General features: G+C 44.5%; 1 protein-coding gene across 1 annotated transcript in view; it reads right to left on the reverse strand.

The window, feature by feature from the left end:
• Positions 1 to 25070, reverse strand: part of AMER3 (APC membrane recruitment protein 3) — a 123431-nt gene that overhangs the window by 91000 nt on the left and 7361 nt on the right. The gene's annotated exons all lie outside the window — the stretch shown is intronic.

Consider the following 25070-nt stretch of genomic DNA (forward strand, 5'->3'; position numbering starts at 1 on the left):
ATGAAAACATTCTAAACAAATGACTCAGTAGACGTGAATTTCGGTCATGTATATTAAGAAATATAGCATGGTCCATACCAAAGTATTTAATCATGTACTTCACTAGATTTCATTTGTACTTGTCCAGTCTTAAACAAATGACTCATAGTGGGAGCCTGGATTAATGTAAAAATATTACAATAATATATATATATATATATCGCCTCCTTTCTCCGGTAAAGCCGCCGCCTTCCCAAACAGCGGGTGTGCCGTCCCAAAAGACCACCGAAGTCGGGTCCTATCAAATTCTTCACTTCAACGTGCTGCAAGGATCACACGAGTTGACAACACTTTGTACTGGCCATAAGAAGTTTATTAGGTCAGCTGTTCGGACGCGTTTCGCCTGACCAGCCCTCTGGTCAGGGGAAAAGCGTCCAAACAGCTGACCTAGTAAACTTCTTATGGCCAGTACAAAGTGTCTATTTATCAACAGGAGGACAAAGTTCCTAGATCAGGGTGCAAAAGTCACCCATGGATCAAGGTGCAGACAGTCACCAACAAGGGTGCAAAAGTCACCCATGTGTCAAGGTGCAAAAAGTCACCAACAAGGGTGCGAAGGTCACCCATGTATCAGGGTGCTAATAGTCACCCATATTTTAAAACAAAGAAAAATTAAGAAAGAAGGTAGACTAAAGTAATCCTAGGTGTAAAAATTTCCTAATGTGAGAGGGAAAATAATTCTACATCCTCTGTTGCCCTCACACACCCCGGGGGGTGTCATGCTTCCTCATCGGGCGTTTGCTCCTCGTAGGGCCGGCGCTGCAATCCCCTACAGTACAAAGTGTCGTCAACTTGTGTGATGCTTGCAGGAAGTTGGAGGGGAGAATATATATATACACACACACACACGCACACATACACACAGATATTCTACTGGCAGTCGCCAATAGGTAGTTATAGTTAGATCATATTACCATAGGAAAAGCATTTTTTGACTTGCCTATATATTTAGTGCCTTTTGACGAATCTTCATGAACTTTTCCAAAAGAAGTGCCCCAGTGATTCTTATTGTGCATGGAAAGTATTGGCATGATCAAATACCCAGGAGCAGAGAAAAAGGGGGTTCCAAAAAGTGTGTTTCCCATGTTAATTCCCAAAACGATTCTAGTTGCGACTACAGCGCGAACCGCTTGACAGAATTACACCAAATGTGGTGGAAAGGTAGCTCTTGGTCCAGAAAGAAAGCTTTGTGTTATTTGGTGTAAATCCGATCAGTAGTTTTTGCATAATTAAAAAAAAACAGATAAAAATATATAGGGACGCAGATCCTCCGTGGATCCAACAGTCCTGTGCTGAAATGTGATTGGCTGCCAACACTTCAATCAGGAAGTGTTGACAACCATCTTGGGACTTGACTTCAGCCTGGGGCAATAAAGCAGTCTTTAGGGGTAGGGTCCGAAGTGGCACTGCTCCTGCTGAAAAATAAAAAAATAAGCAAGGGGTCCTGTGCTTCTGTAATGTTTAGTCCTCGGGTGGACCAGGTCCTGGGGCATGAGGAATTATAAGAAGGAGAGAAGCACACGGGCCCCACTCCTAGGGCTTATGAAAGGCCCGGGGACCATCATCTCCCAGAGGCACTGATTTTAATGTATGCGGGAGGTACCCATGCAGCACCCCCTGTATCCTGGGGTCTGCCACCTCCTCAGGACAATGTATTCAAATGGAGGGGGGCTGAACAGCTCTCTCCCCCCACAGCCCCTGGGACCACCACCTCCCCGGTGCTAAGTACTATATTAGAGGGGGTTTGAGCAGCCCCTTCGTGGAGCAATGGAAGGCCCTGGGACTGCCACCACCCAGTGAATGCTATCTCCTGAGATGCCCACCCTCAGGAGGTAGCTGTTTGCTTTTGCTTGAAGGGAGCTGACAGCTCCCAACAAGCTAAAGCAAACATAACTCTGCTTTCTGCAAGTGGGAGCTCTCAAATCGCTCCTGCTTGCAGAAAGCAGAGCTTTCATCTGTTTCCCTACACGCAAATAGGCTTAACAGAAAGAGGAAAAATAAAGGTCGGCAGCGAGCTCAAAGAGACAGAATAAATGTCATAAGTGACCCGAAACGAAGGCAGAAATACTCAGATACTCACACACCCACCCAGACACCCACTCAGAGACTCACTTATCTACTTACCGACCCACTCAGACACTCGCACACCCAGTAAGACACTTACACACTCACTTACATACCCACTGAAACACTCATGCATTCACTGACACACTGACTCTCAACAGGTTACAGTTGGGAAATATAATTTTTTTAAACTTAGAAAGTCACAATAAAAACAAAGGTTAGAGGGATGTTATAGTTAGGAAACAGAATTTAAACAAAGGTTACACTGACGTTATAGTCTCAGATTTTACCTGTACACAACCAGTGAAATTCAGCAGTTACAGTTAGCTGAGCTAACAATAACTTACACCCCTGCAATGCACTGCTTATGACCTCATATATAGCATAACTCATGACATGGTGAGTGACATCACAAATATGGCACTCTAGCTCTAGAGTTGAAGTCCTACTCCTATTAGCAATCATTTTCCAGAACAAGACGTTGTCCCCCATTTTAGCAGCCATCACCAGATCCACCCTGCACCCTTCCTCCTATGCTGTCTGAGCCAATCTAGTTGTGTTCTTGTATAAGCCTCTTAAGTCATACATGTCACGCAAGTAATTATTTTTTAGTGTGGCTATTAATGATTTTATGGAATCACAGCATGAATTGTGTACCATAGATTACTTTCAGCCTGGGTGTCTTAGCTACTGCTTTCTTTAGAGGGGTTTTAGTCACAGTCAGTTGGAAGGCTACAGCCACTTTGGTGTGAATGTCTATGGTAGAAACCTGGGGAGAGGCTGGGGTAGTGTCTTCTGGGAAGGCCTCTACAAATGCTTTATATACTTCTGCACAAATATGTGATTTGAATGTATACCATGTATGTAGGCAAATGTTCACTTATATCTTTTTCAATTTCCTCAATTTTTACCTACATCTTATCCCTATAATATGATTTTACACATCTGGGTATAATTTGTACTACTACCAACCAAAATAGCTATCATTCTGGGCACAACCACCATTAGAAATAGATCTATATATATAAAAACGAAAGTATGTCTGTCTGTCTGTTTGTCCTTTATGCATTACTACACCATTCATCCGATCGCCATGAAACTTTGGGAAGTTGTTGAGTACACTCCTGCGAAGGTTTCTGTCCCACATTTTTATTTTAAATCGGCCCCCAGGGCCCTCATAATCTTTTGAATACTGAAGTAGACAGCGTTTTTGCAAGCATCGTCGACAGATATGACCCCCAAACGGAAATTGATTGGTCAATCTACATCAGAAGCACGAAAGAAAAAGGCATTATGAACTTCAGAAACAGACGAACAACGGGAAGAAAGATTAGAAGCTGTTCGAATACAAACTGCTCAAGCCCGTAATTCTCAAACGAATGAGCAACGGGAATCAAGATTGGAAGCCGATCGAGTACGCACTGCTCAAGCCCGTTCTTCTCAAACGAACAAGCAACGAGAATCAAGATTGGAAACAGATCGATTATGCACTGCTCAAGCCCGCTCGAATGAAACAGGAGAGCAACCAGAATCAAGATTGGAAAACGATCAATTACGCAATGCTCAAGCTCGCTCGAATGAAACAGGAGAGCAACCAGAATCAAGATTGGAAGCCAATCGAGGACGCACTGCTCAAGCCACACTTAGATATGTTTTCAAAAATAAAATGAATAAGTTTCAATAAAAATGACACAATGTAAATTTAATGTTATCATAACAAGTTTCCTTAAATTTCCTTTCTTCTGAGATCGCAGCAACGCGCGACGGGTAAGCTAGTCTTAAATAAAATATAATGAGGTGATCTGCTACCAGACTCAACGTGGATGCAAAGATTAGAAAGTTACATGTGTTCTCATGTTCGCAGGACACATGAAGTCAGACTGCTTCCGTGCACTGATGTGAGAATGTAGTTCAGAACCCTATGCAGGCAGACAGAAAGCATTTAACTACAACTGGCAAGATCCATGCTAACAGGATGAAGGTACAACACAGATTATTCTAGGTGTATTCACCAACCACGACTTTTGGCAAAATAAGTTAACCTGGGGAGCAGGTACCTTTCATCTCCCTCAAGTGGCTAGGATAAAAGGGATTCTGCCTGGTACATTCTAGCCTCATAATTTTGAAATATAATTCTATATTCTTGGTATGTGACTACAAAGCCAGTCCTGTCCCTGTAACCTATGATGCAATAAATTACCCATCAAGGGGTGAGTGAACAAATTGGGCTATTGGGCAACATTATAACTCAGAAAATATGAATGCTGTGCGCCTTAATTTTAAAGTTGTATCAGCATTGTGAGTCATTTTTTTCAGCACATCACGTGTGAATGTGTGCTCTGTGTTATCATGAAGTGGGCCTCACAAGAGCGCATTTCACTGAAGGAATCTGTTTTCCAATGGAAAATGTTATTGCTAATTATGGACCTCTCTATCTCTGCCTTACAGATAATTGACAATTTCCCTGGGAAGGAATTTATTTAAGCAAGCATGAGTATGTGCCTGATCTGGCTATATATAAAAAAGTTAATAAGTGAATCACTATAAATTCAGGTACCATTACTAGGGATTCTTTTTTGTCCTGAAAAAGGCCAATTGACCTTTACTCGCAAAGCCTGTGGCCATAACTTGTAGACCAGCAATGCAGGGGTTGTTCAGTGATTGTAAGAGGCTGAGCTGTGCACCTCCGTGCCACGAGATGAAGAAATGACCTTAGGAAAATGAAGGCAACAACAATAACAAACCGCCTCCTGTAATAAACAAGTGTCCAACACCAGCTTTGATCATCGGATCGGTATGGTGTGATTACCACAGTGCTCTGTTTTCTAAAATGACGACAAGTCATCATTCCGTGCTTGAGGTGAATTGTAAACTCTTTCTTGCCAAACCACAGTAACCAGAGTAGAGCACAGCAGAGCGGAGCCAGACAATTGACGGGTAAAGGAAAGAGGAGTTCTTATATCTACAATAAAGCAGACTGTCCTGATTTGCACCGACCAGAAGGAAGATACATCTTTACCCACAAGCGTGCATTGCCATAATCCAATCTAAAGGCATAATCGCCTACAAAGACACCTTCTACATATTAGGAGTGTGGCAAATATTTGGTGGCTATCGCATTTTATTGTTAAAACAGAAATCAAATGTGCAAAATACTGCACACATATACAGTGTGTGAGAAAAACACAAGTGCTTTATCAGCCATGTCGGCCCATCAGGAAATGCAATCATGGGATGCAGACAAATATATACCAGACCCTCAGACACTAACCAAGAAAGAAGAATCATACACATACAGCACGAGCTTTAGTTTGTCATCACTACGCAAGCTTCATCAGCACACATACACAGGACAAAAACCATTCAAGTGCAGTGAATGTGCAAAGAGCTTTAGTCACTTATCAAAACTCCAAAAACATTAGCGAATACACACAGGGCAAAAACCATTCAAGTGCAGTGAATGTGCAAAGTGCTTTAGTCACTTATCAAACCTCCAGAAACATCAGCGAATACAAACAGGGGAAATACCATTCAAGTGCAGTGAATGTGCAAAGTGCTTTAGTCAATTATTAAACCTTCAAAGACATCAGCGAACTCACACAGGGGAAAAACCATTCAAGTGCAGTGAATGTGCAAAGTGCTTTAGTCGGTTATCACATCTTCAAAGACATCAGCGAACACACACAGGGGAAAAACCATACCATTGCAATGAATGTGTGAAGAGCTTTAGTTTATTATCACACCTCCAAAGACTTCTGCAAACACATACAAGTGAAAAACCATACCATTGCAACAAGTGTGTGAAGAGCTTTAGTCAGTTATCACAACTCCAAAGACATCATCGAACACACACAGGTGAAAAACCATACCATTGCAGTGAATGTGTTAAGAGTTTTAGTCGGTTATCACACCTCCAAAGTCATCAGCGAACACACACAGGTGAAAAACCATACAATTGCAGTGAATGTATGAAGACCTTTAGTCGGTTATCACACCTCCAAAGTCATCAGCGAACACACACGGGGGAAAACCTTATCATTGTAGTGAATGTGACAGTAGTTTTTGCAACTCTTCAGCATTAAGGTATCACCAGCGAAAACACACAGGGGAAAAACCATTCAAGATCAATTAATATGGGAAGAGCATTAGTCAGTTATCACACCTTCAAAAACATCAGCGAATACACACAAGGGAAAAACCATTCAAGTGCAGTGAATGTGCAAAGTGGTTTAGTCTCTTTTCAAACCTCTAAAAACATCAGCGAATACACACGGGAAAAACCATTCAAGTGCAATGAATGTGGAAAGAGCTTCAGTCGGTTATCAGACCTAAAACGTCATCAGCGAACACACACTGGGGAAAAACCTTATCATTGGAGTGAATGTGACAGTACTTTTCACGACTTTTCAGCATTAATGACTGGAACCTCCTGAGGCACAGCCGGGAGTAGAAATCGCTCGTATATCTTTTTTAAATTGTGTGAAATAGTCTTTTAAAAAACCACTCACTGACCTATTGTGCACCCGATCCTCCAGTTGCAGGCATCCTCGCACAGCGGAATTGGCGCTGACGCGGGAGAGTCTCTCTGTCTCTTTTTGCCGCCATTACCCTCGCCTAGCCACAAGACACGCCCACTTGTGAGGCCACGCCCCCCGCTCCAACTACTTAAAGCGCGCTGATCTACAAGCGTCGCTCTTAATGACTGGAACCTCCTGAGGCACAGCCGGGAGTAGAAATCGCTGGTATATCTTTTTTAAATTGTGTGAAATAGTCTTTTAACAAACCACTCACTGACCTATTGTGCACCCGATCCTCCTGGTGCAGGCATCCTCGCACAGCGGAATCGGCGCTGACGCGGGAGAGTCTCTCTGTCTCTTTTTGTCGCCATTACCCTCGCCTAGCCACAAGACACGCCCACTTGTGAGGCCACGCCCCCGCTCCAACTACTTAAAGCGCGCTGATTTACAAGCGTCGCTCTTAATCACTGGAACCTCCTGAGGCACAGCCGGGAGTAGAAATCGCTCGTATATCTTTTTTAAATTGTGTGAAATAGTCTTTTAAAAAAACACTCACTGACCTATTGTGCACCCGATCCTCCTGGTGCAGGCATCCTCGCACAGCGGAATTGGCGCTGACGCGGGAGAGTCTCTCTGTTTCTTTTTGCCGCCATTACCCTCGCCTAGCCACAAGACACGCCCACTTGTGAGGCCACGCCCCCCGCTCCAACTACTTAAAGCGCGCTGATTTACAAGCGTCGCTCTTACTGACTGGAACCTCCTGAGGCACAGCCGGGAGTAGAAATCGCTCGTATATCTTTTTTAAATTGTGTGAAATAGTCTTTTAAAAACCACTCACTGACCTATTGTGCACCCGATCCTCCTGGTGCAGGCATCCTCGCACAGCGGAATCGGCGCTGACGTGGGAGAGTCTCTCTGTCTCTTTTTGCCGCCATTACCCTCGCCTAGCCACAAGACACGCCCACTTGTGAGACCACGCCCCCCTGTATCCTCTCACCGCCCTATAAACATGTGCTTCTACCGGAGGCGCAGCGGACGAGCGCAGCGGGCGCGACGATTGCGCGCCGAAGGCGCGCTTAAGGCAAGCTCGTCTGCGCTCGTCCGCGCCGAGTCCGGGCCTAGGGCCATTCCCCCTATATCTCAGGCTTTAAAGACCAGGAATTATAGCGCTGAAACCCTCCACGGTATCAGACCCCCTGGTGGGGACTGCCACCTGCATCTCTATCACACAGAAGACATCCCACAAACTTGTCCTAAATGCAAATCAACCCTTAAACCTAAGCCGGCCCTAGACCTGACACACGAGTACTGCATGTTTATGCTAAACTGCAGATCCCTGCCTAAACACAGGGCGTAGATTGCCCTGTTGTTAGAAGAACGCATGCCAGACATTGTATTCCTGACGGAAACGTGGCTTGCCACAGATTCGGACCCTGCCCTAGTAACAGCCCTCCCCCCAGGCTTCCAAATCACTCGGCAGGACCATCCTGAGGGTAGAGGAGGAGGCCTAGCAATCATTTATAAAGATCAGTTTCTCTGCCGAGTTACCCCGGAAACAATCCCTGATTGCGAGAGCTTAGCCTTTAGTCTTGAACTTTCTCCTAATAACTGCTTCTCAGGAACACTAATCTATCGCCCCCCAGGCCCCCCTAAGCAATTCCACAACCATCTTGCCTCGATTGTGGCTGAACGCGTTAGTACTTCCTCGAACTTCACTCTGTTAGGTGATCTTAACCTTCATTTTGATTCTGCTTTGGATCACACGGCCACTACGCTCGTAGATGACCTAGCTGCTCTGCAACTAATCCAACATGTCAGGACTCCAACTCACGTTAAGGGTCCTCTGCTGGACCCTGTGTTCAGCAACTGTGTAGATCTGGCAACCAGTCTACCAATTCCCCTCCCGTGGACAGACCATTTATTAGTTCCCTTCACCTGGACCACATTTAAGCCCTTACCCACTAGATCCACAGTAAGACTCGCCAGAGCCTGGTCTCGCCTCCCAGTCGATGAATGGACTATTAAACTCGCCAGTAACCAACCCCTCTATAATGAGGATCCTTGTCTAGCAAACCAGGCATATGAAGACTGGATCACTCAAACCCTTGATGGCTCTCTCCCTAAAAGAAAAACCACGTTGAAACGCTCCCATAAAACCGCTCCCTGGTACTCAGAGGCTCTCAGGGTAAAGAAACGCCAATGTAGAAAAACTGAAAGACAATGGCGTCTGGATTATTCTCCGGTGGAAAAAATTTGATACCGAGACCTAATCAATGAGTATAAAGAAGAAGTCAAAGCCGCCCAAGCTGCATACTTCTCTAATAGAATTATTTTAGCCAAATCAAAACGCAGAGAAATTTTCCAAATTGTGAAAAAACTTACCAACTTGCCATCTAGCCTGCATGAGACTAAATCTACAGACCATTGTAATGAGGTGGCAGAGTTTTTCCACCAAAAAGTCAATAAAATGTACGCATCCTTCCCCCCCTAGCTACCTCCCCCCCTAGCTTGGACCAACACAATCATGGCACACCCCCCATTACAGCCTCCACCCACACTGGACCACTTCCCCCCTCTAGATCTTGTATACCTAGAATCTGTGGCTCGGAAAGTTAAATCTGGATCCCCTGACGATCCAGCCCCGCCAGACATCGTAATGTCAGCATCCCAGATCACATTGCCCACCATAATGGACCTCTTGAACGCATCCATCACTTCCGGCACGGTCCCTCCTGGCTGGAAACGGGCCATGGTCCGAGCCCTGCTAAAGAAACCCAGTCTGGATCCCTCAGACTTTAGCAACTACCGGCCCATCTCCCTGCTCCCCTGGCTGAGTAAAGTCCTGGAGAGATACATCAACGGCCAATTGGTTGATTTCTTAGAAAACAACCAACTGTTAGATCCCACCCAGACAGGTTTTAGACCCAAACACGGAACTGAGTCCGCCCTTCTCATGGTCACTGAGGAATCCAGAAAAATCCTGGATCAAGGAGGATCAGTGGCAGTGATCCTCCTTGACCTCAGCGCGGCATTCGACACGGTCGGCCACGACATCTTGCTGAACCGTCTGGCTAGTGTCGGTATCAAGGACAAAGCCTGGCTATGGTTCAAGTCCTTTTTGAAGGACAGATCCTTTCGAGTATTCGACGGTGAGTCGGTGTCCACTAGCAGACCATTGAGGTGCGGGGTCCCACAAGGCTCCTCTTTAAGCCCTGCGCTTTTCAACATCTATATGAGGCCACTGGCTGAGGTTGTCCGTCCTTTTGGAGTTAAGATTATTTCTTATGCGGACGACACCCAGCTGGTGGTCTCATTGGCGCAGGAGGCCGACACGCCAATGTTAGGAGGGCTCAGAAAGTGTTTAGAGGAGGTAAAGAGCTGATGTCCTCCTCATCACTCAAACTAAATGGGGACAAGACGGAGCTGATGCTTCTGGGCCCCTCTGATCCTAGTTTCTTCAATTCCTTGTGGCCCCCCTGTCTGGGCACCCCCCAGCACCTAAGGATAACATCAAGAGCCTCGGGTGTGGCTGGATAGATCCCTCTCATTTAACATCCAAGCTACTAAACTCTCGGCTACCTGCTTCAGCCTTCTCAGGATGTTAAAGAAAGTTCTCCCCCTTCTACCCATAGAGGCTAAGCAGGTAGCCATCCAGGGTTTGATCCAGTCCCGCCTGGACTTTAACAACGTCCTCTACCTTGCTGCTCCAGAGTACACACTGTGGAGACTTCAGACAGTGCAGAACTGTGCAGCTCGCACACTGCTTCAGCTCCCACGCAGACAATCAGTTAAAGCTGGTCTGATCAGCCTACATTGGCTGCCAGTGCGCCGGAGAATCCTCTTCAAGGCCATGTGTATTGCCCACCAGGCCTTCTGGGACACAGGTCCTATGATCACCCGTGACCTAGTCACCCACTATCAACCCAACAGAAACCTCCGCTCAAACCAGGCCTTCATGGCTACCGCCCCCAGAATAAAAAAGTCTACATCAGGCGGCAGGACGTTAACCCACAATGCCTCCAAGACGTGGAATACCCTTCCCCTTCATCTGAGAGCTAACCCCAATCTTTCCTCATTCCGTAAACAGCTAAAGACATTCCTTTTCAACTTCTCTCAGTAACTTTCTGCTAGCAATTCCTGCCTCCGCTAATTATCTCTGTTGGTTCCTAGTGCTTGGACGCCCCTGGGCAGCAACCGCGCTTAACAAATTCACTTTCATTTCATTTCATTTCATTCATTTCATTTCAGGGGCACTGACCGCTCCCAGGACCCATTAGGTACAATTTCAGTACCATTGTGCTTTTAATCTTACCAGGGTAACGGCTAATAAAGCAATACATTTTGTTGTACCTTAGATAGTTTTATTGTACCTGATCCCTACAATATAAAGAGATCCTAGAAAGAGGTTTTCCCGCCCAGATGCACCATCATTCTGGTGAGGGAATCAATAATAAAACATGCCACAAATAAATTGTGGATGTGAATCCCGGTTAAAAATATATGAGAGTTTTTCCTTCAGCAGGTTTTTGGACTGTGATGGGGCATTTACCCACCATACTGATAAATCGATGCACCTTATCTTTTTTGAACCAAGTCTGCCGGAACAGATTAACTATCACATGTTTTTTTAGAAAATTTCTTTGGGACAGAGTTTTTTTTTAAAACACATGTATACGTTGACTGTCAGACCCTACTACTTATGGCTACACCTCTTGTGATGCCATCTTGTTTCTACTGACATTGATTGGCCTCCAATTTATGGGATTCCTAAGTAAATTTTTTCACTTCTAGCATTGGGAAGTGCAGTGTCAGGTCAGTTTAAAAATGTATAAGCACAGGCAGTAATGGTACTTTTAGATTACACTTCTGCACAGGACAAAGACAAACTAAGTTGGCGAAACTTGACTCAGCAAGCCAGAACAAGCGTTGGCAAAGACAATAGGTCTGGCCTTGGCTGCTGAACTTTGGCTTTGCCACTGGTTTTTTACTTTACTATAGTTCCATATAACTTTACCTTTCCAAGATGGCTGGCATATTTGAAAGCAATTTGTCAGCTATCTTAGAAGAGTAACAAATAATAAAGTATGGCAAAAGAATTACAAGATGGCTGCATTTATGTAGACGCATTGGTGGTCATCTTCGATAGCGGTATGTGTTACACTTTAGGCAAAAACATCAAAGACAGCAGCCAATGCACACATATCTACGTGCGCTCATGGGTAGTCATCTTAGAATGCTTTTTGTCGAAGTCAATGTTGGCGGGTCTCCTCAGTATTTTATCCTTCTGGTTGGAAAAAAAGAGCTAGTAGCAATAAATAATTGGTTTTTCAGCACCAACATGCCCCAAGTGGTAAATATTTGCTTTAAAAAATGTGTGTAGTATAGCTTCACCATTATCTTTCTATGGTTGTTAAATGCCTCTGACAACACCAATAAGTCAAGCTTTACTTTGCTAATGCACATAAATAGCACTTGTGCATACCTGTTTTTGAATTTTCCAGCACAGTGGTTCTTAACCTGTGGTCAGAGGATCCCTGTGGATCTACAAGGGCTACTCAGGGGGTCTGTGACTGCTTAGGAAACCATTAATATTTTTTAAATTAATAAGGTGCATATAAATAAAAAAGCAAAATGTAAAGCTTACATTTTTAAAACATTTTGTAAATGTCAAGAAATGTTAACTTGGAGGCTAAAAAATAAGTTTCTACAGACAGATTGATTGGTGGGGCAGGCAAACAGAATATAGTTGGAGGATGGGTGGTGTTAGTTGAATTTATAAACCTAATTACAAATAAAATGTTGATGTTTTTATATTTGTTTGTAAATTAAATACAATATTTCATCATTTATGTGTTTCTTTGATGAATTTATGAGCATTATTTTTACATTCAAATATTTGAGATTGCTTAGGCTGGGGTCTCCTGATTCGAATAATGACTCGGTAGGGTCCCTGGATTCCAGTATTGCTTTAGTGGGGGTCCACATATTCCAGTAATGATTAAGTGGGGGTCTACAGGAATCAAAAGGTTAAGAACCACTCTTCTAGCACAATAAAATCAGATCTATTGGCTTTCCTAGCTGTAACAAACCATAGAAGCACAATAGGTAAGCTATTCTTCGCTGACTAAGGGAAATGTATAGTCATACAATTGAATAGTACTCATGATATCGACCTTAGAAGGATAAGAGACAAAGTGGACCTGCAAGAATTCAAGCTGGTGAACATGAGGTGGTGTCAAACACGGATTTCTAGAGTTGATAGATTAGTGCAGTGAGTCACCAGACAGAATTTTTGATACATTTTACTGTGCAACCCTAGTTGCGTCAAGTAATTAAATAAACAGCAGCAGTAACATTAATAAGCCTAGCAAAAATACAAAAGAGAAATGCAAAAGTCATATATGGCCTAAAATGCTCCTTCATTTGTGAAACATCAAACTGGGAAGGGCTGTAGTAAAATGAGAAGAACAATAAGTAGAAAGATAAATATAAGTGTACTCTAAAGATGTTTCAGCTCTTACTGAAACATAAAAACTATCTTCTACCTTTATTTGTCTTTATGTGAGCTTGTTTTATTAATTGCGCAGGGAAAATTGAACATAGATTAACACAACATAACGCTGTCATTGCCTTCATTACAAGCACAACAAATTTGATTAAAAAAAAAATGTTAATACAACATGACCGTTGGTAAGAGGATTTTTTTTATTTTACAGGAGTCCAATGTTTCCTATACTTAGTGACAATGAATTTGCAAAGAAATTAAAACTCTCAGCCATCAGAGTGGTGCTTTTTAAATAAGGTACCCCTTCCATTGTATATGAAAAGAGAGTCAACTACTGTGAATGGGGAGAGAAAAGACAATGGCCATGTTTATGCTAAAAGTAGGGGTGGACAAAAGATTCTGCTCCGCCAAAGGAATTAGCAGAATTTTGCCCACTCTGCTTTACACTTGTAATGTGGAGTTCTGGCAAAACTCCGCCGCATAGTGGAGTTTTTTCTCACGTGCGACTCACCAATGGTAAGTTGGCAAGCAAGAATTGCCGACCCCAGCACAACTTTTGGGTACTAGAGCGGCACCCAGCAAGATTTTCTCAAAACAGGCAACAACTGACAGTCGCAACCATTAATGATGAGAAAGCTGCCGCTTGAGTAGAAAATATGCTTGAGTGGCAGTACAGAAGCAGTGCCCTCTGGTGCGTGCTTCCTGATGTTAGCGCTGATTTTGCCGCACGGAACAAGGTCCTGGTGCTAAAAATCAACGTGACATGCCGGTCCCGCCCACTCACGGAACTCTGCAGACTCTTGCAGAGGTTTCAAGTAACTCTTTTTTTTATTTATTTTTTATTAATCCTCATATGACCTCCATAGATACAACGACCTCTCAACCTGTAACACCCTTGTTGTTTTTATCTAAGGGGTGTAGACTCAGCTGATGATGTTTATGTGGAACCCGGCCACACCACTCATCGGGAGCAGACCAAGAGGTCTAATCATTGGATAGTACAAATAAATTAAACACCAGCAGTTCCATCTAACAGATTCCAGAACAACCCCACATCTGCCTACCCCTATTCTGATTGACCTTTTGATCCAAGTCTCTAAATTATCGTACCACATTCCACCTGGCTCTCCAAGTTGGAAGGGGGCCTGGCGCCAAAGCTTACAGATCTCCCTTCTTGCCAAAAGGACGAGGTAGAATACCAATTTACTCTCAGGCCCCGAGAACCCCAACAGAGCATCAGGCTTCAATATAATACCAAAAATGATAAGAGAGGAGATTACTTCAACCTCCATGCCGATCACGTCAGACAAGGTCTTACCCACACTGCCCCAGAACTCTTGAATCAGCGGACAAGCTGCAAAAATGTGAACATCATCTGCGTTCGGGCTCCACATCTTGTGCAGTTAGCCTCTCCACCTCCCTTTATTTTGGCAAGCTTCAAAGGCAAACAGTATATCCTGTGCAGTGTGAAGAAATTATTTTTCCTGAGTGCAGCAGATTTAATTAGTGGATATAAAATTTCCAAAGATACTTGCCATAACTTTTCCAGGTCTTCACTCGGCAAGCACTTCTCCCAGACCAGATATGGGCGCTCCATTTTCTTATCTCCTGCTGCAAGAAGATGCTGGTAGCACCAGCCTACTTCCTTTTTTTAACTGTTGGGTCTTGCAACTCTTCTTCCATGGAGGTAGCCTCGGGAACTACCCTACTTAGGCTTTTACACCATGAAGAAATTTGGTAAAATTTAAATCTAGAAAGAGCTCCACTAGTAAGGTTCCACAATACTCGCCAAGGATGACAGAGGTTCCCATCCATTAAATCCTTCCAATGTAGGATTCCGGCCTCTTTTAATGGCTGAGATAGTGTGTCTATAAAGCATTCCGGAATTCCTGGAGAGTCCCACACTGGAGCCCAATCACTATAATACGGCAATCCTAAACCAGCTCGACACTCAGTCCATAGTTTAGCCGCCACACATAGAGTCTTAAGCCTGATCTTTTGAAAGTATTTAGGGGCTCCAAATTTATACATAAAACCTACCTCATCCATATCCGAAAACAAGGCTTTGAACATACTACCAATCAAGGAGCTATCTGGTTTTAACCGCATGCGTGCGGCGGCTTTTCCCGCTGTGTGCGGCATTTTTTAAATTACCGCGATACATGACGAGCTCAGCTCGTCATCAGCACACGGCAGGTAACCAGCCGCGGGCCGTGGAGGGAGTTACGGTGGGGCAGGGAGGCGGGGAGGGGGAGGGGCGGGGTGGAGGGTGCGAAAAACAGGCATATGGATTATTGCAGGTAAGTACACAATTTAATTAATAAAACGAAATTCGTAGCGAGCACCGCATTGCTTTTTGCCATGCAGTGCGCGCTACGATTTTCGTTTTATTAATTAAATTGTGTACTTACCTGCAATGATCCATATGCCTGTTTTTCGCACCCTCCACCCCGCCCCTCCCCCTCCCCGCCTCCCTGCCCCACCGTAACTCCCTCCACGGCCCGCGGCTGCAGGTAACGCTGATGACGAGCTGAGCTCGTCATCAGCATGGAAGGGGTTAATAGTAGCATCCTGCAGTTTTTTAATTGCTTTGCCCAACAATACAACTGAAGGTGCGGCAGACCCAAGCCTCCCTTGGCCAGCTTTCCCTTAAGCTTCTTCCAGGATAGCCTAATCCCTTTACTTGCCTATATAAACGAGGAGATCTTACCCTGTATTTTCAAAAGAGAAGTTTTGTCGAATTCCAGGGTTATATTATTAAAAAGGTAGGCAAATTTGGGAAGAACACATATTTTGATCAAATTAACTCTCCCATAGTGGGATAACGGTAGAATCTGCCATCTCTTCAGTAAAAGCTCCACCTCCTTCAAGACTTTATCTAAGTTTGTTTTGGGCATCTTTCCTATATCCTGGGTTACTATCACTCCCAAGTACTTTAGTTCTTTAGAAAGCCTGACCCCCTGAGCTGTGGTATTCCAAGCCATGAACTCAGTTTTATCACTGTTATCTTGATAACCTGACACTTCCTCAAAAGACTGTACTTCAGCCATTAGCTCAGATAAGGTAGGATTGAATTAAATGAAAACTAAATTTGTATAGCGCATGGTCTACCCTGAGGCCTCGCAGCGCTTTGGCTAGAATCAAGAGGTAACAGGGCAGAGGGCTAACAGATTATTCCAAACAAATATTTTTTTTAAGCTTTCTGAATGCCAGCAGTGTGTTGTTCTCTCTGAGAGCAAGAGGGAGGGAATTCCATGTTCTTGCGGCGTTGTGTGAGAATGAGCGACCACCCCAACGACCCTTGTTTATCTTAGTAGTCGTGGCCAGGTGTAATGAGCTAGAGCGAAGAGCTCTAAAGGGAAGGAATGGGGTCACTAAAGGATGCATTATAGCTGGGCCCATTCTTCGTATAGCTTTCTGGGTCAAACACATAGCTATAAACTGTATCCTGGCTGCCACAGGAAGCCAGTGCAGTTTCCTCAAAGCTGATTTGGCCGACTGCCAGCGTGGAATTTGAAAAAGCAGTCGGGCGGCACAGTTCTGAGTGACCTGAAGCTTGTTGATCGCGGCCCTCGGAGCTCCCAGGTAGAGAGCATTACCGTAATCCAGGCGAGAAAGTATCAGAGCCTGGACCATGATTCTTCTCGCCTGGAAAGGAAGCAAAGGGAGAACCTTCCGGAGCATTCTCATCAGGCCATAACAGGTGGATGAGGTTTTGGTGGCCTGGAATATAAAATCAAGTGAACTGTCCAGCCACACTCCTAGGCTTTTTATCTGTGGTTTGGGAGAGGGGGGGGTCCTAGACACATGGGCCAAATGGGGGCTAGAATGGTGGGTGAAGGATTGCCTACTAGCATAACATCTGTTTTTTCCCCATTCAATCTAAGGCAAGAAATGTCCATCCATCTGGCCACTGTCTCTAAGCAAGGACTCAGAGTGCTAGACAACCCCTCAGCGTGATTCAGTGACACCACAAGCTGGGTGTCGTCTGCGTAGGTGACAAATCGGACGCCAAATGGGTAGACTATCTCTGCCAGGGGCCTCATGTAAATATTAAAAAGTGTGGGGCTCAGGGCCGAGCCCTGGGAAAACCCACAACTAAGTGGCTGTTTGGTGGAAACAACCTCTCCCTCAAAGACCTGAAATAAGCGCCCGTCCAGGAAGGAGGTGAGCCATGTCAGAGCCGCGCCCGACACTCCCATACCATTGAGACGATGTAATAAAATTGCATGGTTAATCGTGTCGAACGCGGCGCTCAGATCTAATAATCTAATAATATAATGGCTGCCTTCCCTCCCCGGTCTCGTTTCCTCGGTTACTGCCAACAAGGCTGTCTCCGTCCCATGTTGGGGACGAAACCCCGTCTGGGAGGCACACAGCAGGTCATTAGATTCCAAATGTTCCACTAAGATGTTATTGATGTGCTTCTCGACCAATTTGCTCAACCAGGGCAGCAGGGAAATGGGGCGAAAGTTAGATAAATTGCTTTGGTCTAGTTTTTTTTTTTTTAAAAGAGCCCTGACCATTGCTCATTTCCAAGATGTAGGGACTATGCCCGAGATGATTGAGGTGTTAAGAACATCCAGAATAGCTGGACGAATTAAATCAATGACCGAGGTAAGGAACTGTGGTGGTGCTGGGTCTCTAGGGGATCCTGAGGTGACATTGGGCATAATTTTATCCAAGGAACTAGAATCTAGGAGGGTAAATTTTTCCAGCGTACAGGTGGTCAGGGCAGTGGAACTCGATGTTGTAGCAGCATCTAATTCCATTTTATCAGGGGCAAAAGATGCATAGATAGTCTGGATTTTCTGATAGAAAAAGGTTGCTAAATTATTACAACGAGCAAGAGCTCCTTCTGTTGGTGCTAACTCTCGGGGGGGGGGGGGGTAATCAGTGATTTAGCTATCAGAAAGATTTCCTTAGGGGCGTTTGCAGCTAAATTAATTTTTGTTTCATAAAACCGGGCTTGGGCCACCTTAATTTCGGTTTTATAAAGCCTAATTGCAGCCCTATAATCTGCCTTCTTGTGTTGTGAGCGATCTTGCCTCCAAACCCTTTCCAGCTTACGGCATGATTGTTTCATGTTCCTTAGACTGGGGTATACCAGGGGGCTACTTTTTGCCTTTTTATGTAGTGCATGGGTTCCTTCGGGAGAACTAAATCAAGGGAGTTTTGGATCCAATTGTCAAAGTTGCTACTGGCCGTCTCAGGATTGGACGACTTCGGAGGTTTGAAATCAACCAGCGCAGATTCCCACTTAATAGAGGAAAGTTTAGACCACTTTCTACCCCAGTGTTTTTTTTAGGTTCTTGGGCAGGTGGGGGACTACCAGTTACCCAGGTAAAAGGTATTAAATAGTGATCAGTCCAGGGTAGTGGCAAGGGCGGTTCGGTGTTCAGCGCATCCAGATTGCTATACACATGATCTAAAAGATGGCCCTTATTATGTGTCGGGAGAAATCCTTTTTGAAGCAGATCAATCCCTTGAAAGCCCAGTCTAAGACTGTTGGCTGCGGAGTCAAGTGGATCATCTAGATGCAAGTTTAGATCGCCCAGCACTGTAAAGTTAGCCGAGGTAAGCGCCAGATTAGCAACTAAGTCGACCATGTTTGACGTGAACTGACCTAGCGTTCCGGGTGGTCGATAGACCAGGAGACCTCTAAAGGTGTTTGTTGGGGATAGTTCAAGCGAAAACGCCATGCTTTCGCAGTCTGATGTGACATTGGGAGTGGTGCGACATTTATATATTTCTCTATAAATGATGGCTAAGCCTCCACCTCTGCCCATATTGCGGTGAGATCTTTTTAAATTGTAACCTTGTGGGACTGCCTATACGGTGGCTGGGTCGGCTTCCAGTTGGAGCCAGGTCTCCGTTAGGAAAAGTACATCAGGCTTATATTCCTCTATTAAAAGGGCTAGCTCAGTGCGATGTTTAGGCAGTGATCTGCAGTTAAGGAGGAACATCCTCCATATACTATGAGTCGAATGTCTCCCTATGGCATTAGATGGTAACACCCAGTTGCAATACGTGCAGTTGGTCATAGTATCCGTGAGCCATATTGAATGCAGACATTTAGGATTAACGACTGATCTTAGTTTGTGTAGGCATACGGAATCATAGGTATATAAAATTCCGGACACAGGACTAGGGTACCTGGGACCTAGGCACAGCTGGGCGCGGACTGGCGCAGACAGGCTTCTCTTTGGCACCTCTTCGGCGCTTCTACGGCGTTCCCACTGCGCGTGACCGCTGCGCGGTGGTGACATGTGACCTAAGTAGATTGGGTTCTTGGAAAGGCTGGAACGTCACCCTACCAAGATGGCCGCCCGCCGATGGCACCACCAGGAAGTACTATGCGCTATATTCTCCCTCCACAACAATCAGCATCAATCGCTGCAGTGGAACGGGGAGTCAGTGCGCAGTTAGCAGGTGCAAAGAACAATTTTAAAAGGTGCGTGGACGATAAAACAATTCAATTAGTTAAGGATAAATTAAGGATTAACGTTGGAGGAGAATAAGATAAGATTGTCTGCATATAATGCAATCTTCCTGGTAAACCTATTGATTTTAAATGGGGAGATATTGTCATTCTTCCTAAACTCTGAGCCAGGGGCTCGATGTACAGATCAAAGAGGATCGGAGATAATGGACATCCTTGTCTTGTACCGCGCTGTATTGAGACCGCCGCAGAAAGATTACCATTAACCAAGATCTGTGCCCGGGAGAATTATATATTTTTTAAGAACTTCCCTAAAGTTGACCCCAAATCCAAAAGCCTTTAGAGTGTTGTCAAGATAATGCCAATTAACTTGTCAAAGGCTTTTGCAGCATCAACCATAATAATAGAAAGGGGGACCCCTGATGTTGTTGCCAGGTCAACCGAGCCTATTAAAGAATCCACCAGATCTAGCATCTGCCTACCTGGTAGAAGCCCCTTTTGGTCTTGGTGGACAATTGACCCCACTATCTTACTAAGCCGAGCATTTAATACACCTGCGAAAACCTTATAATCACTATTTAGTAGTAAAATAGGGCGATAAGATTGACACTGAGCTGGATCCTTGCCCGGTTTTCAGGATTAGCGTAATGACAGCCTCATTCCAGGAATCTGGTGAGGCGAATTCCCTCTAAGGATCTCGTTATACAACCTCAACCAGGTCAGGATTATTTCATCTAATATTAACGTATAAACTTCTATTGGAATTGCATCGGGCCTGCTGCTTTCCCTTTCTTGGTTTTGTTTAAAATTACACGTATTTCACCCTCCTCTATATGTTGGGTCAAAATTGCTTGGCTCGCTAGATCCAATTTCGGTAGTTGTTTTTCAGATAGCCACTGATCGATAACCTCATCCTCAACCGATAGCTCCTCCCTGTACAAGCCTTGAAAGAACTCCACAAATGCTTTCTCAGTATCCCTTTTTTCCTCCGCCACTTTGGCTCCTACCTTAATCTTATTAATAAAGTTGCTGGACCAATCAGATCTGCTTTTCATGGCACGTAATTTGCCACAGTTCTCCCCCTGATCAAAATCACTCAACTTGCTTGCCTCCCACTTTTAGAGCATTATTGCTTCGGTTTTGAGCATAAATTGCATCTGTAATTCCTCTGACCTAGCTGCGAGTTTTTTTTCCTGCAGCGGACATCTGCCCCCTTTTTAGGACTGTCTCGGCGGATGCTAGCTGTTTTTTCTAGATCTTTAATCTAATTTTTTTCCAATCTAGCCCAGCCGACAACCGCCCCCTTTAAGGTCCCCCTAAGCTAAGCGTTAAAGACATCCCACACTATATGCAAAGGAGTCGAATCAGGATTGTGTTGAAAGAAGGTAGCTGACTCTTTCTTTAGTAACTCAGGGGTTGAAGGTTTCAAGAGGAATCTTCTGTTCAAGGTCCACCTCCTCAGAATAGGCTCCGAAGGAAGAGCCAGTTTTAACACCATAGCGCCGTGATCCGAAATATGGATCGGCTGATATCTAATTAATCTTACTGAATCTAACTCAGAGAGGTCAATAAACATATAATCAATTCTTGAGTAGTGATGGTTATTTTTACTATAGAAAGACTATTCTCTCGTCTCTCCCATTTTTTTCCTCCAAATATCACAGAGATTAAAAAATGTTAACATCGTCACTAAATATGCTTTTAAGCGGGGCGCCGCAATTTGTGTTCTGTGGGAAGATCTATCTAAGTTAATATTGAGCAGAACATTAAAATCACCTCCTAAAATTAAGGGGGCTTAAAAGTCCACCAAGGCTGAACACAAGCTATTCAAAGGGTCAATAACATCCTCATTAGGGCCATAATAACTGGCTAAAGTATATTTAATACCGTGGCACCTCACCTCCGCTATTGCACACCTTCCTCTATTGTCTATCTGTGACTTAATAAGCTCTACATCTGCACTTGATTTAATAATTATAACTACTCCCTTTGAGCAACATTGTTGGTCAGAGGCTATTACCTTCCCCACCCATCTTAGATTTCCAAACAACACCCTACATTCTGACTGTAGAAGGTGTGCCTCTTGAACCATGAGAATCTTAGCCGGATTATCTTTAAAATGTTGCAAAACCAAACGCTGTCTCCTTATAACTCTCAGACCGTTCACATTCTAGCTTAAAATCTCAAGGAACTCTACCCCAGGTCTATCCCCTTTCATAATCCTGGCTCTCCCCCAGACTGAGTCTACAGATAGCAATTAAGTCATATGAGGACATATTTACGATATTTTTTCCCCCCGATGCGCCCCACCCACACATGTGTGACACCCTATCACCCTCCCACTCCACCCTAGGGAACCCTCCCTGACTGTTCCTTGGCAAATACATTTTGCCAATTTGGGTCCAGGACCACTAACCTCAAATAAAAAAGAAAATTGCAAAGAAATGTTTTCCTGCTGAGCTCCCTTCACTGATTCCCATGCTTCACTTTCATTTAGCTGCTGATTTTTTATGTAACAAAAAATTGTCCACCTCTTCTGGGAATTTAAAATTATACATCTTATGCTCAAGCATGACTTTCAGGAAGTCCGGGAATCTTAATTGGACTTACGCTCCTAATTCTTTTAGTGAGTCTGTCCGCTTGCCGAGTTCCCATCTTCTGTCCTCTGTAATACGACAAATATCAGATCTTATTCCACAAGTTGAACCTTGTAGCTGGATAGATTTGAACTTCAATGCAGCTCCAAGTAGTTGTTCCTTCAGGGAATACAATTGGATATACACCAAGATTTTCCTTGGTTTCTTCCATCCTGGATTAAGCCTAAATGGGTCCCTGTGGACCCGTTGAATCTCGGCCTTCCAGACGGACGTCGAGGCGACCTGGGGAAATGATTTAGTCAAAATACCAATAACAAAAGCTTTAATGTTACCCCCCTCCAGACCCTCTGCTAAATCCAGAATCCTGATTGTATTCCTTCTGGAGTTATTTTCAAGCCTCTCCAGTCTTTCTGAGAGGTCTCTCTCTTTTTCCTGCAGCCTACTTAATTCTAGAGTGTTCCCTTTTACATCCAGGATAAGTTCTCCCATCTTATTCTCCAGCTCCTCCATACGATGGGCTAATGCAGCAATGCTTTCCTCTAGATTAGAACATGTTTCTTAAATCTTTTTCTGATTTACTTCAGAAGTGGAAAAACGTTCTTGTATCTCTAGGGACAACTGTGCCAGCATTTCCTAAATTGAGTCTGAGCAGAATGTTGTGGTCTCCTGACCCCTGTTGGGAATTTCATTCCTCTTGTCAGTGCCACTCAGATCGGTATCTCCCCTGGCCAAGGGGCTGGCCTCAGAAAGAACTGCATCTCTTTTTGGTGAGAAAAAGGCCACTTCTGTTGGCTTAATGTTCTGGACCAGAGCTACTCCCTGCTTCTCTACAGCCTTATTACCCTGCATATTCAATTTAGTAAGACCTTAAAGACAGGGTCACCCTTGCTGGGGGTTGAGAAACTTTCTTCTTCCTCTCCCTAATAGGAGTCAGTTTGCTGTCCTTACTGGCCTTATCAGGCCGACTCATACGTTTTGGCTTGTTAGGGTCTCGGCTAGGGGGTACAGATTGACACTGCAAAGCCTCTTTCCCTAAAAAGGTACTTGATATTAATTTGTATCTTTTCCCCTGAAGAGCCTCGCCGATAGGGGTTAAACTGGCCAGAGAACCAGAACTACAATTCTGTTGCCCGAAACAGCCCTCCTTAAATAGCTGAATCTTCCAGCCACACCGCTCAGGGAGCTAACTCCATGGACCTAACTCCTCTCCTGTTATATGAGTGATACCTAAGCTCGTACTCTTTAACCTCTATAGGGTGGCTACATATGTCTAAGCAGCGAGGTTTCCAAATAACTAGGGGATCAGTACAATACTCTGTGGGGGCCAATTTGTTCTCCTTAAGCTTACTGATAGACAGCACACAGAACGTGTATGGGCCCTTACTGAAGATATCTGGTAACAAAGAGTCAGCTTGGTTGACTCAGAGCAGCGAAAACGAACTTGACGCGACTCACCAAGCACTTTAGCAGCCCTGAGACAGGCAAAAGCTGGTCCACCACACATCAGGTTGATGAAAGAGGGCAGAAAAACTAAAGAAGTGAAGAGAGGAGAAGAAGAAGGGGGAGGACAGCAAGTGCCAAAAGCTGGCTAAATTACCTCTAACCCGCAGTACAACAACTGCTACTTAAGGCTTAGGGCTCTGAAAACACTCCCCTCCTATTGTAATAAACTAAAGCTTTTAGCTAGGCCTTGTCTCTCTCCGCTGCATGTATATAGCAACACCCTTCCTGCATCCATAATTTCGCCCCCCTTTTCTGGGTGTAAACAGTAGCAGTTAGCAATGATAGTGACCGAATGCTACAAAACCATAGCTTGGGCTTAGACTCATACCAGGTTCCAATTTAATTTTAGCTCACTGGTCGGCAAACCGCCTTGCTTAGCACAGTCAAGGCAGACAAAACAACCACGGTGTCTCCTCTTCACATCCCATCTCCAGGCTCCAGACCGCATCCCTCCCCGAGGGCTACACTGCTCAGCAAAAAAATCAAACGCAAAAAACAAATACAGCAAGAGGAAGAACAAGAGCTCCGGGCGGCAAGCCAGAATATCAATGAGGAGAGAGCAGTGCAGGGAACGGAACGTTCAGGGAACCGTGAAGCAGCCGACCTGCTGCTCACGGCTCACGGCTCATATCCATCACCACAATCCTCTACGGAGACCGCAGAAACAGCTGAGCGGAGCTGAACCGCTGCTCAGAAGGGCAGTAGCTTTCGGTTAGCAACGAGAAGGTACATCCCTGAAGAAACGGAAAAACGCCATCTAGCTACCGCCAACCAGCAGCATCGAAACGCTGGGAGATCAGCATTCAGTGGGGGTTAGTGAGAGCGTAACCCGCGACTGGCTCCTAGCTGGCCGCCATTTTCCCCCTCGGTTTCAGGTAACTCTGCAGAATTCTGTGGAGAGAAACTCCATGTGCCCTGCCCACCTCTATTTAAAAGTCTGTCATTGTAATGTTAATGTTGGAGCAATCAGACTGTAAAAAATAGCACATTTATTTGTGTTGGTTATGGATTGTGGAGTACTTGGTTGTTAATTTGAACAAAGCCATCAACAATAAGGGAATATAAACAGAGTGGGTTTTTGACTGTAGGGGTAACAGGAGAGGTGCACTTTCAGAAATTTTGAATTGAGTGCTTATTTGCCTACAGTCTAAAATAGGTGTGGTGTTCACTTTTGCATAAACTTTGGTTGCAATTGCTTTTACATTGGCTTTACAAGCTGAATAAAAATCACCATAACCACAACCATATAAATTACATTTATGTCAGTGTTCACATGGTCAAACAAAGCTCAGAACCATAGTATTTGGAAAATCTTAAACTGTATATTTTTATGACACTGAGACCGGAGGATGCATTGTCTGCACTAAAAGAGACATTGTGTGATGTACCCAAACATTACTGCA

Source organism: Lissotriton helveticus, chromosome 11 (assembly GCF_964261635.1).
Source record: "Lissotriton helveticus chromosome 11, aLisHel1.1, whole genome shotgun sequence".
Classification (NCBI taxonomy): Eukaryota; Metazoa; Chordata; class Amphibia; order Caudata; family Salamandridae; genus Lissotriton; species Lissotriton helveticus.